This window comes from Pelodiscus sinensis, chromosome 3 (genome assembly GCF_052426305.1).
Source record: "Pelodiscus sinensis isolate ZL-2025 chromosome 3, ASM5242630v1, whole genome shotgun sequence".
Classification (NCBI taxonomy): Eukaryota; Metazoa; Chordata; order Testudines; family Trionychidae; genus Pelodiscus; species Pelodiscus sinensis.
This window is the reverse complement of record NC_143054.1, coordinates 60,798,317-60,812,246: the sequence shown is the minus strand read 5'-3', so window position 1 is coordinate 60,812,246 and position 13,930 is coordinate 60,798,317. Positions and strand designations below refer to the sequence as shown.

The 13,930-nt window shown below is 42.1% G+C and overlaps 1 long non-coding RNA gene across 1 annotated transcript; it reads left to right on the top strand.

The window, feature by feature from the left end:
• Window positions 1–1,166: 1,166 nt before the first annotated feature.
• Window positions 1,167–13,609, top strand: LOC102449658 (uncharacterized). Its single transcript, XR_331537.5, has 3 exons — window positions 1,167–1,745; window positions 4,320–4,438; window positions 11,330–13,609. It is a non-coding gene; the product is annotated as an uncharacterized LOC102449658 (long non-coding RNA).
• The last annotated feature ends 321 nt before the right edge of the window (window positions 13,610–13,930 follow it).

Genomic DNA, 13,930 nt, shown 5'->3' with positions numbered 1-13,930 from the left:
TGACTATTCTATAGTACCCTGAGGCGGGACCAGCAGCCAGCGAACTCCAGCCCCACTTCTGAGGAGCCCCCTGCCACTCCGCTGCATCAGAGGCAGTAGCATGGTGTGCCAGGTGGGAGCTGGTCCATGAGAGGAGCCAGTTTAAAAAACAGCTCCCCTCGCAGACCAGCTACCTGTTGGCATGTGCTGCTGCCTCTGACACAGAGACAGCGGCCGCTGTCTGGGAGGGGAGCGTATCTGAGCTCCCAGACCCAACATAAGCTGGAACAGAGCCAGGCTGCCTGTCCGCATAGCTCTTAATACACTTTAAATGCAAAGCTGCAGCAGGAGTAGCTCCTGGACCCATTGTCAGGCTGCAGGCCAGCCTGCTAAAAAATTGACTGAATGGGGAGCAGGGAGAAATGCATGTAGTCTCTAGCATTAATCTATAAGCTTTTGCTATCAGTTAATCAGTTAACTGACTACACTATTCCATCCCTAATATGGGCCATAGATGTGTTGTGTAAAAATTCTAGCACTGTGAAGGCCCCTGTTTGGAAAATACAAAATAATAAAACTCTGTGTCTGATTTGCTCAAAATGATATTGATAAATGGTCCAAATACTGCAAGATGCTGAGAACTCTTCCATCCCAGGGTATGTCTACACTACCCCCCTAGTTCGAACTAGGGGGGTAATGTATGCATACCGAACTGCTAATGAAGCCCGGGATTTGAATTTCCTGGGCTTCATTAGCATAAAGCTGGCGCCGCCATTTTTAAAAGCCGGCTAGTGCGAACCCCGTGCCGCGCGGCTATACGAGGCGTACAGATAGTTCGGATTAGAAGCCTAATCCGAACTATCTAGTCTGTGCCGTGTGTAGCTGCGCGGCACGGGGTTCGCACTAGCCGGCTTTTAAAAATGGCGGCGCCAGCTTTATGCTAATGAAGCCCAGGAAATTCAAATCCCGGGCTTCATTAGCAAGTTCGGTATGCATACATTACCCCTCTAGTTCAAACTAGGGGGGTAGTGTAGACATACCCCCAGTGACTTCAGTGGGACCAGAAAGCACTCAGCATTTTGAAGGAGCAAGCCCATTAGCTAATAAAACAAAGGGTAGCTTTCCTGCTTTTTTAAATGCGTTATGTTACAGCTCACCAAGATGAGACTGATTAAAAAGTATGTGAAATGAGTCAATGTTGACAATGATTTTTCCCCTTCTCATAGCTTGAGGAGGGCACTAATTAAGAGTGTGTTTCCAGACATAAGACTGGAAGGCATTTGCTTCATGACACAAGGATCATCCTGATCAAAACTGAGTCATAGCATCTTGCAACTTTGTTTTACTTAATGGGAACAATGTAATAACATTCCGTACAGAAGCCTGGTTGAGCTCCCTACACTTTGCTCTGACAGCCAGTAATCACTGTGCACGCCAGTGAAAACATAAAACTTAGTGGTGGAATATGAAAGTATCGTCTGATTTAGCAACTAACTTTTGGAAGTAAATGGCCAGTTGGAAGGGGGGAGAAGTAAAGTGGAATCACCATTAGGAATGTACATTTCATTAAAGGATCTCATGTCACTTTTCAGAGCAGCCTTGAAAAACTGTAAGGCAAACTCTTCAAGGCAGGGCTTTCCTTGTCATTAACTTTACAGGAGGGAGAATTATTAACTCAGGACCAGACCATAATGTCCTTGTGGCAAATAGCACCTTCTTCCGTGAACAATCCCTACTGAAGTCATCAGAGTAAGATGATCCTGAAGGTAAGAATCTGTCCCATGGAGTAATATGTTACAGCACAAGGATTAAGCAGTCTATTTTAGGATTTCCATCATGTGGGACCCTTGCCTTGCCTTGGCCCTATTTAAAGAGGTTAACTTCATACAGTGGGAAAACGATAATCCAGACATAATGTGGAGTCATTGCAGGGCAGGGCAGATGACAGTGCCAATGATGATTCACCTTGTCATCTAAACTTTGGGTTTTAGAACATGTTAGCCAAATTGTGGAAATGTCTGGCTTTCCTTAAAAATTACACATGACTAGAGTCATTAAAAACCTTTTAAGCAATTAAGGGCAGCCTAGCAAAATTCTTTTTGCCAGGAAAAAGTATTATTTTTAGTGCTGAGTCAACTATAATTACTCTACCATTATTGTCAATAATTAGCCTACAGAGTGCAGGGTCTCTGAAACATCTAAGCTTTTTGGAGTAGGGACTTGCAATCACTATAGAACAGTAGGGCTCTGATGTGGCTGCAGCCCTTAGGGCTACACGTACACAACAGTAATTGTGGTAGAGAAGCTGTAAGCTGATAGGAGAGGCAGCAGCTATGTCCAAGGGAGAGGCTCTCTTGCCAACCTAGCGCATTTTACACTGGTGCTAAGGTCTGCATAATTTAGTCAACAGGGGTGTGAATTATTCACACCTGTGGACAATGTAAATGATTCCAAATAATCTGTAGTATAGTCAAGGTGGAGGTTCCTGTGTTTGAGCTGCAACTATGGGTTAGAATAATAGACTCATAAAATAATAGGCTGGAAGAGACTTCAGGAGGTCATTGAGTCCAACCCCCTGCTAAAAGCAGAACCAATCCCAACTAAATCCACCCAGCCAGAGCTTTGTCAAGCCAGGACTTAAAAACCTCTAGGGATGGAGATTCCACCACCTCCCTAGGTAACCCATTCCAGTGTTTCACCACCCTCTTAATGAAATAGTTTTTCCTAATATCCAACCTACACCTCCCCCACTGCAACTTGAGACCATTGCTCCTACACAAGGAACTGACAAAGTTTGCAGATGATACTAAATTACTCAAGATGCTTAAATCTGAAACTCACTGCAAAGAGTTATGAAGGAATCTCATAAAATTAGGCAACAAAACTGCAGATGAAATTCAATGCTGATAAATGCAATGAAATGCACTTGAGCAAAAATAACCTCAATTGTATATACACAAAAAGATGGTATCCAAGTTAGTTGCTACTGCTCATGAAAGAGCTCTTGGAGTCACTGAGGATAGTTCTCTGAAAACATCTGTGTACCAGTATTCATATAAACTAACAATGATAGGAGCAATTAAATAAGATAAATAATGGGATAGGAAATATCATAATGCCACTATATAATTCCATGGTACAGTTTCTCCTTGCATACTGCATACAATTCTGATCCCCCATCCCAAAAAATCTAATAGAATTGGAAGAGCAACAGAGAAGGGCAAAACACACGATTAGGTGTATTGCACATTTTCCATACGAAGATTAAAATGTGTGGGACTGTTCATCTTAGAAAAGGTTTGCCTAATGATAAAGGTCTATAAAGGGCAGTATTATATACCCCTACATATAATTTCATTAGGTGACTGTTGGTTTCCATTTAACAGACAGCTGGTATAACACAAACATAAAGAAGTTCTTCATGCAATGCACAGTCAACCCATATAATTTAGTTCCAGGGTAAGATTTGTAGGCTAAGAGTGTAATTGGATTTAAAAAGAATTAGCTCAGTTCATGGACGATAGCTCCTTCAATGGCTATTAACCTATATGGCGAGGGATGCAGCCCCATGCTCTGAGTGTCTCTAAACCTCTAAATGCCAGAAGATGGGACTGGATAGATTACTTGATGATTGCCCTATTCTGTTCTTTCCCTGAAATATCTGACATTGGCCGCAATCAGAAGACAGGATACTAGCTAGATGGACCATTGGTCTGACCCGAAATGGCTGTTCTTATGTTCTTCTTGCTACTGCTTAATTCAGTCTCAGCATCACACAGTTCCTACTGAAGGGGAATGATTGGATGGACATAAATAGAACAAATAGGTACCAAAGCGCACAGTTGAAAACTGACAAATAAAATAGCCCCAGGGTTTGGGGATTTTTCAGTTTTTCATACTGTATTAAAATAGCACTAGTCCCTTCCTAAGCAATAACGAGTAATAAATGGATCCAGACAGGAGGATAAAAATGTGGGATTGACTCAAAGGAAAACTGGGATGTCATTCTTAGAATAAAGTAAACTTAATCATAGCAGAAGAAAATTTTGTCTAGATTCTTAAATGTATTTATTCCATACACCTCAGGAGGTATTTATAATAATAATGAAGACACTAAACATAAAAACAAAATGGAGAACTACAAAGCAAGCAGAGAGATGATCTTATTGTATTTCATTTCCATTCATTATGTAGGATTCAAGTTTAAAAGCACAGCTGCATTCACATACAAATATCTAAGTACTGTTTAACTTGAGATACTGAATTTGCACACTTGTTAAAAACATATGTCTACTGTGTACCATTGTTCCATGTTGAGCAATTTTCTCCTCTACCTTTAGATTGGAATACTGAACTTCCCTTCAAACCTTTAGCAGCACCCGAACAGATTTGTCCAGTAAACAACTGCATCATCTCTGACTCTGAAATGTGGGATTCAGCAACAGATTTATTGTCAAAGGTAAGTCCAACTAAATTTCCTGGGTTCAAAGTTCTCAGTGGGCAGAAGAATGAAATAGTAATCACTTTGTCCTATTAATTAACAGGCTTTGTAATGATGGGAATTGAAGTTTTTGCCTCAGCATGAGTTTACTTCCACAGAAAGATGGCAGTAAATGTACAGCCAGCTTTATTCCTTGTTGTATCTGTTTGCCTATTTTTTGTCTCAAAAATCAGATCTCATTCATTTTCCATTACAAATATTCAGATTGGTTGAAAACTTTACCAATTTGTAATTATATAGTTGTAAAAACATATCTAACAAGAAATCTTCTAATAATTTTGGGTGTGATTGAAAAACCATTGAAGTCAGTGGGGACTTCCTATTCATTGATTACAGAATGCCTTAGATCAGACCACGTGAGTATAAATTTAGAAGTTAGAAGACCCTAATTGAGAGTACTGAATAGTTTCAGAAAAATTCAAAATTCTCATATTAGTTGCTTTAAAAGGACTTTCAGAGTACGTCTACATTGCGGCGCTATTTTGGGATACTTCCTATAGCTATCCCGCATCTCTTAAACAAGCCCATTATTTTGAAATAGCTTTCAAAATAATAGGTTCACTATTCCAATGTCCTTTTAAACCTTGTTCCATGAATATTAAGGAATGTTTTGGAATAGTGGCTTATTTTTAAATTTGGTGCCTTTAAAACAGAAATTTTGTACAAAATACACCTAAACTAATAATATCTCAATTGTAAACTAATGTCTCAATTATATAAAAAATGTGTATAGCAACATATTATGTAAAGTTGTGAACATGAGCTGAAATCATGGTTGACTAGTTCAGTAGTTGTGGAAGAATATACCAGTTCTCCTGAGGATCTTTCGAAAAATTGCCTTGTTGTTGGAAAAACTGCATCTAAACCGTGGTTTCAGTTTCAAAATGGCGCTTGTTCGAAATAACACCAGAGTGCAATTATGCAGATGAAGTGTGGGATATGTAAATCCGCACTTCATTTGCACTTTTGAAACGTCTAATTTACATCTCTCTGCTGACAGAGGGGGTGTAGTTTAGCCGTAGCCTATGATGGGTGTCTCGAGGCCACAGTCCACCACAATGGGTGGGGAAACGGATTCCTCACCCCCAGGATCTGATGGAGCTCCTGGTAATAGGGGCAGGTGTGGAGTCCTGCCCCTGAGTGTGAGGTGGGCTCTCTGGCCCTGACGTATCCCTGGCGGAGCTCCTTTACCTTACTCTGGACCTGTTCCAAGGTCTGGGTTGGGTGTCCATGCTCTGCCACGGACTTGGCCATGCACTCAAATATATCAGCATTCCACTGCTTGGAGTGGAGATCCTGGAGTGTCTCCTCCTCGCCCCACAGCTTGAGGGAGGAATAGGATCTCTGCTCTGGACCAGGAGGATACCCACATTTTGGTACCCCCTGGGTGGGTCCTAGGACCACTGGGGCTGCTCTCTGCGAGGGTCAGGGAGACCCCAGGGCACCTCAGGCTGGGCCATGGGTGGCAAGGCCTGTAGCAGAGAGCCATGCAGTCAGGGTGCTGCTCTCAGGCCAGCTTCCTGCCATAAGGCTTGTCCAGGGTGCCTGCAGCTTTAGGAGCTGGCAGGAGAAAGGAACTATAGAGTTGTGATTAGTATGGAAAGAGCATCCACCAGGGCACCTGTGTTATTTTGGAGGCCTTATTCCAAAAGAAAACCCTTCTCCTCATCCACACACCATTTTCTGAAAGAGCTCTTTCGGAAAAAAGGCTTCTTCCTCACAGAAAGAGGATTACCAATGCTGGAAAAACCCCTCTGCTCTTTCAATTTGCTTTCGAAACAACGCAATTGCAGTGTTGACGTAACTCAGGTTTTGTCAGAAAAATGGACGTTTTTCTGACAAAACTCTGTAGACTAGACATACCCATAGAAAGATAAGTTCTAATATGTCTGTCATTTTCAGGAGTGTCAGAGGAGTAACTGTGTTAGTCTGTAACTGAAAAAATGCCCATGGAAGCTCATGATATGATCTACATTTTTGTTAGTCTCTAAGATGCTGCAGGACCATTCATTGTTTTTTAAGTCTCTTCGGGTATGTCTACACTACCCCGCTAGTTCGAACTAGGGTGGTAATGTAGGCATACCGCACTTGCAAATGAAGCCCGGGATTTGAATTTCCCGGCTTCATTTGCATAAGCCGGCCGGCGCCATTTTTAAATGACGGCTTGTTCGAACCCCGTGCCGCACGGCTACACGCGGCACGGGCTAGATAGTTTGAACTAGCAAGCCATTCCGAACTATCTGTACGCCTTGTGGAACGTGGAACGAGGCGTACAGATAGTTCAGAATGGCTTGCTAGTTCGAACTATCTAGCCCGTGCCGCGTGTAGCCGCGCGGCACGGGGTTCGAACAAGCCGGCATTTAAAAATGGCGCCGGCCGGCTTATGCAAATGAGGCCCGGGAAATTCAAATCCCGGGCTTCATTTGCAAGTGCGGTATGCCTACATTACCACCCTAATTCGAACTAGGGTTGTAGTGTAGACATACCCTTCCAGAGTAACCCTCTGAGCTTAAGATGGGAAGGTTAAAGCTCTGACACTAGAGGCACATCTCAAGTTCAAACATGCTTGACAGCCTAAGAAGAGATACCATAGGAGCTATCTTGTGCCTTCTAAATTTTCTGGTGGTTGCTTCCCACATTATTCTCCCACTTTTTTTATTGCAACTTTGACTTACCAGCAGAGTTTGAACTAAGGACCCTCATTGTTAAAAACAAGCCTCTTGAGATGAAGAGGAAACTCCATTAGCTGGTAGCAGTTACTGGGGCTTAACCTCTTGTGTGGATTAGTTATTAGAGGGGGACACAAGAATGCACAGCACAGTTGGGTTACACTGGCACTCCAAACCTTTCAATTTTATACACCCTGGCTACGTCTACACTGGCACCCTTTTCTGGAAATGGTTAAAACAGAACAGTTTTCCATTATAAGTATTTCCGGGAAAAGCGCGACTACATTGGCAGGATGCTTTTCCGGAAAAGCACTTTTTCCGGAAAAGCGTCCGTGGCCAATGTAGAAGCGCTTTTCCGGAAAAAAGCCCCAATCGTCATTTTCGCGATCGGGGCTTTTTTTCGGAAAAGACTACTGTGCTGTCTACATTGGCCCTTTTCTGGAACCGTTTTTCCGGAAATGGACTTTTTCTCGAATGGGAGCAGCATAGTTTTTCTGGAAAAACACTGACAATTTTACAGTAGATCGTCACTGCTTTTCCGGAAAAGCAAGCGTCCAGTGTAGACAGCTGGCAAGTTATTCCGGAAAAGCGGCTGCTTTTCTGACACAAGTGGCCCAGTGTAGACACAACCCCTGATTTCTCTCTCTCTCTCTCTCTCTCTCTCTTTATCTCTGTCTCTATCTCTATGTTTGCAATACTTGTTTGCTTACTTTTGCCAACTCTATTAAGGCGAATAATACATAGAATGTGGGCACAATAACTGGGTCTTTTTAGCATCCAGTAGGATGAGTGTGCTCATATGCTGTAGTGACAAGCAGGCCATAAATGTCCTTATAGATAACATTTTTATTGTGGGACAAGTAAAAAAGAAAAATCTTCAGCTGCTTCTGGGGAGTTGAACTGTGGAAGCCCCAACAAAAGAAAAATCATGAGTCCCTTAAAATCATCACCAACAGGTTGGATTTAAATCTCTTGCCAGCCTGCAGTTGGCTCCAAAGAAACGGCTATCATGGGCTACCTTTACATTGTATTTTAAAACCGGTGGCATTGAATCTTAGAGTCTGGGTCTTGCAGGACAGAACTTTGGTTTTGGGCCTGAGCTTAGGCTGTGAAGCCCAGCAAGGAGGGATGGGTTTCAACACACCTGTCTCCTTGGGCCAACCATCACACATACACTGCTGTTTTTAGTACTCTGTAGACTTGGGCCTTGATACCAGTTGCCAAGGGTTTAAAGCACAAGATAGTCATATACATAGTGGGTCTGAGACACAGTGAAACACACTTCATTTACCCTCCTGTATGCAATTGTCACCAGAAGAAAGCAGCAGAAATATGAGTCCTGCCAATTAGGTTTCAAAACCATCCCCATTCCCTAGGACAAACCAAGTGGGTGCTCCAAGCATTGCCAGGCTATGGGTGTTCTGGGGAGTGAGGGTGGGGGGTGGAGGTTTCTCCATCTCTTCAGGTGGCACAGTACTACTTTTTGCAGAAATAATCCAATATTCAGGTAGCCATAGAGATTATTGCTATAGCCTAATGGTCAGGACACAACCTGTGATAGGGGAAGAGACCTAAGTTCAATGCCCTGCTCCAAATCCACCACATTTGGACCCAGATTGTCTAATTTCCAGATGAGTGCCCTAGCCATCAGATTACTGGCTATCCTGAGGCAGGTTATTTTCAATAGCAATATTATAAGAGGAAGGAAAAGAGAAGTAAGTTGTTGATTCAGTGCTGAGGAGTGTTCTTCCTATTCCTCTGCACAGGTTAGCTATAGTTGTGGAGTGTGGCTGCTGGAGGAGCAGTCACAGATGTCCCCGACAGCAGTTTTGATCTTTGACTGAGATCACTCTTTTTATATTTAATTGGCAATAGTGAAATAAGCCCGCTATTAATACAAACCAGCTACAGATGGCTGGAGCCTTAAAACAAGCAAGTGAAAACTGGAAACATGTCTTTTAATGCCTTTGTTTTTTCAACATTCAGTACATTTGCAGTTGGTTTATATTATTTCTATGCCATTTGTTATACAGCTGCTGCTTCAGCTTATTTTTCAATGTTGATGACTTTTACTTTGGATGTGAGTCACACTCTGAGGGTTTTGTACTGCTGCCCATCACCCTTGTAGCGAAGCCTCCTGGTGACATTAGATCATCTGGGAACTAAGTATGTTGCCTGTGTTTTCTGCAATTCCATGGTCACTGAATTTGCTGCAGAACAAATCCCTCACTATAGAACTGTGCTCTGCAATCTCAGCCTTCATTTAAATGAAAAAATTATGCCTTTTGCTGTCTGAGAAGAAAACAACAAAAATATGGACCACGTGTTAATCGATGCCTCCTGAGTCTGCAGAGTCTGAAACAAAAGGCTCTGGGAGTTTTGAACTAGCCATCTGACACATAGTCTCATGGACTACATGGTCACAGGCTGCATCTAGACTGGCATGATTTTCTGCAAATGCTTTTAACGGAAACGTTTTTCCGTTAAAAGCATTTGCGGAAAAGAGTGTCTAGATTGGCACGGACACTTTTGCACAAAAGCACTTTTTGTGGAAAAGCGTCCATGCCAATCTAGATGCAGTTTTGCGCAAGAAAGCCCCGATCACCATTTTTGCCATCGGGGCTTTTTTGTGCAAAACGGTTCTCAGTTGTCTACACTGGTCCTCTTGCTCAAAAGCATTTGCGCAAGAGGGCTTTTTCCCGAGTGGGAGAGTCATTGTATTTGCGGAAGAACACTGACAATCTTACATTAGATCGTCAGTGTTCTTGCGCAAATTCAAAGCAGCCAGTGTAGACAGCTGGCAAGTTTTTCCCCAAATTGCGGAAAAACTTGCCAGTCTAGATGCAGCCACAATGTTTAAGCCAGAAAGGGTAGCCAGCAATGTTCCCTGTAAGACAAGTGCTTGTATGGCCACTCAGGAGAGAGTCTAATGCCACCTAGCAATAGGGTTGCCAGGTGTCCGGTATCTACCAGACAATACGGTATTTGCGCTCTTTGTCTAGTAAAAAAAAAAAAAGAGAATACCGTACATGTGCAATGTCCAGTATTCTCTGATTTTTCCAGTGGCACACCGGATGGGAACCTGGAATGGGCAGGGGGAACGGCTGGAAAGCGAGGCCACGATCAGCGCTAGGAGCCTGTGATTGCGCAGAAGCCTGGCAGGGGCGGGGGGAGTGGCTGGAAGTCCCAGCCACCCTCCCCATCTCGGCTAGGCTTCTGAAGCACCTAAAGCAGCAATCGTGGCCTCGCCTACTAGCTGGGACTCACCACCTGGGAGGTGGGGCTGCGATCACTGCTCTGGGCACTTCAGAAGTTTTGTGGGGGCAGGAGGAGTAGCTGGGACTCCCAGCCACTCCCCCCATCCCGGCTAGGCTTCTGAAGTGCCCAGAGCAGTGATCACAGCCGTGCCTACCAGCTGGGACTCCCAGGCTGGGCGGTGGGGCGGACATCGGCGCTGGGAGCCTGTGATTGTGCAGAAGCCTGGCGGGGGTGAGGAGAGTGTCTGGGAGTCCGCCCCCACAAGGCTTCTGCGCAATCACAGACTTCCAGCGCTGATAGTGGCCCTCCCTCTGAGCCTGGAAGTCCTAGCCTTATCCCACGTTTTTTTCTGCTCAACCAAAAAAAACCGGGTTTCTATTGGTGGTGCACATTTGCACATGTCTTGGTGCACATTAAAGGGTATTCCACACATGGATGGAAAAAAACTCACACATGGGTGGAAAATATTAGAGGGAACATTGATGGCCAGATTATCTAGTATGACCTTTTGTGTATCACCACCCTGCACCCACAAGCTAAAGCCAGCCATCAAAATTAGACCAAAGTATGACAGCCTACATGACTTTTCAGCATGGAATCTAACATTTTCCCAAGGTAGTACATAATTCAGCATTTTTTGCTTCAGAATTCCTTGTTTTGAAGCAGTCAAGCACTTAGTATGTTGTTTTATTTTCCTGCCTTTCTCAGACTGGCTTAGGCCCCAAATTGTGTACAAAGATTATTTGCTTCTGGGAGATATCAGCAGGTTTCCCTGACCTTTTGTGAAAGGGTCAAGTGGAGCTAATCTGTATCTAAGGAACTTTGCCGTGAATGTTCAGACCAACATGAAGGCAATGGCTGCTAAGGACTGAGTCATGCATGGATGGATGACTTACTCATGTGACAAACTTCTTTGTTTCAGTTTTCACGAAGAAGGCCGATGGTGATTGGGAGACTACAACAGTGAATGTTGGAGAAAAGGAGGCTGGTTCAGCATTTAAAATAGGAAAAGAAGAAGTCAAAAATTACTTAGAAAGTTAGATGTCTTCAAGTCACTGAGCCATTAGTTAGCATTTTTGAAAAGTCATGAAAGGTGGGAGAGATTTCAGAGGACTGGAAAATGGCAAATATAGTGCCCCATCTATAAAAAGGGAAATAAGGACACCACAGGAAACTACAGACCTGTCAGTTTAATTTCTATGCCAGGAAAGATAATAGAGCAAATAATTGAGGAATCCATCTGCAAACATCTAGAAGATAAAAAGGTGATAAGTAACAGTCATCATGAACAAAGCATGTCAATCCAACCTCTTAGCTTTCTTTGATAGGATAACAAATCTTGTGGATAAAGGGGAAGTGATAGATGTTGTTTAGTAAAGCATTTGATACAGTCTCACATGATCTTATAAATAAACTAGGGAAATACAATCTAGATGGGGCTACTATAAGGTGGGTGAATGACTGGTTGGATAACCATTTTCAGATATCTATCAGGGATGATCTAGATGGTGCTTGGTTCTGCCATGGGGCAGGGGAATGGACTCGATGACTTCTCAAGGCCCCTTCCAGTTCTAGTATTTCATGATTCTATGATTAACAGGATCAACTATTTCTTAAATAATTTCATTGCAGTTTCTGTAATGCTTTTCATGTAAGGAGTAAAATCCTTTTTGCTTTGCTTTTTATTCTTTTGTGTGATTTCATTCAGGCTGATCATGATTTTTTAAAGACTAATTGATTTCTGTGTTAAATATTAAATGGATGGATAGTTTCAAAGTTTTCAATACTTGATGTCTCACTTTAAGGATACTAATGAAAATAGCATTTTCTTCCACTCATCTGGTAAATCAAATTAGACAAACCTGTTTATATGAAGCCCTGACTTTGTCAGAATGAGAACACAGTGTATATCAGATCTACCCAAAAGTACCACTGATCCAGGTAGTGGTGGAAGACACTCCAAAGAGTGAGACAGTAATATTGAAATAACAAAGTGGTTAGATACATCCTCCTTCTTAGCCAAAGAAGGCTTTCACTTTCACTAAGTTCCAAAAAATACATGCAGATGGCATTTTTTTAATCACTGACATTAAACAAGCCCATTTTGCCTCTGTGATAATGCTAAATACAACTCTAAGGCAGTTTCATTTGTGATAAGGGAATTATTTATTCTTAAAAAATCTTAACAAAACAATGTCATGGAGATGGCTGATTCCCCTCCCTTCTTCTCCCCTCTCCACCACCACAACAGAAGGAGTGAGGTTTTGAAACCAGATGGCACAATTTTTGCTGAATGTCTCTCCTTTGTATTGGTAAAAGAAAATGTTAAGCAGTAGTTGCCTGTTTTTTGTCATGATTTCCATCTCATTTCTGTCTTCCTGTCCTGTGAACTCCATGAACTGACTTGTTTAAAACAATAGTTTCCTGTCACTTTCATGTTCTTATTCAAATTGATCCTAATCATTCTGAGCTTGAGATTCCATGGCACATACCAAAGAATCCAGACATGTTGTGTGATGTTCCAACAGAAGCAATGAACTGTGTACTTAACCAGATAGCAAGGACTCAAGCTAAAAGTTTTGATTACCTTGACAATTTAGGAATATATATGTTTGAACCATAGGCTTCACTGCAGGCAGTGCGCAAGATCTCAGCAGCACACACCAGTAAGTGGAGCCTTGAACTTGGTATAATGATATTCCGTCGGGCTTTGACATCCCTCTCATCTATGGTTTCCCTTGCCCTCTCCTACTTATATCATATTTGATTTACAGTCCAATCAACTGATAATATCCTGCCAGACTATAGAGCTGAATTTCTCCAATAGTTGAGCACAGCATGAAAAAATCATTGTGCTAAATAACTTAATACTGCTCTAGTATAAAAATTTAGGATTCCTAGATGTGAAAATGTTTAATTTCTTACCTCTTGGAGTGGGCTAGTAATTGCTACATAGTGGAAAGTATTAACAACAAACATAAAGGAACTGGAAAATTTAGGGAGCTTGTGCATTAAGAGATTTTATTGCTTAACCCTTTTTATTTAACTTCATAACATTCACATAAACTGTTTTGCATCAGAGTTACAAAGTCTTCACAAAATACACCAAAGGCTCTGTGAATAAAGAAAACAACTCTGTGTTTTTGTGGAAATGTTTTTCATCTTGTTTGTAATCTACTTTCAAGTAAATATAAGGGGTTTAAATGGGCTCACTAATTGTTGTTTCAGGATCTTTAGGTTTAGAGCATAATTGCTCTTTTTAATCTTATTTACCTGAAGATGTAGAATTGTGTTTAATGCTCAAAGAACATTGATCTTTTTTTTTCAACTTATTACCTTGAAAAATAAATTCTGCAAAGAACTGGTGTGGAGCCCACAAAATTATTTACAGCCAACTTTCTGAGATTGCTGCTTCCATTGATACTGCAAAATTTGCAAGACCACCCTTAGCAGAATGAGTAATTGCATCTGTTCGATATGTGACTACCTAGTCTGCACACACAACTTCAGGTTATGCAGTTGC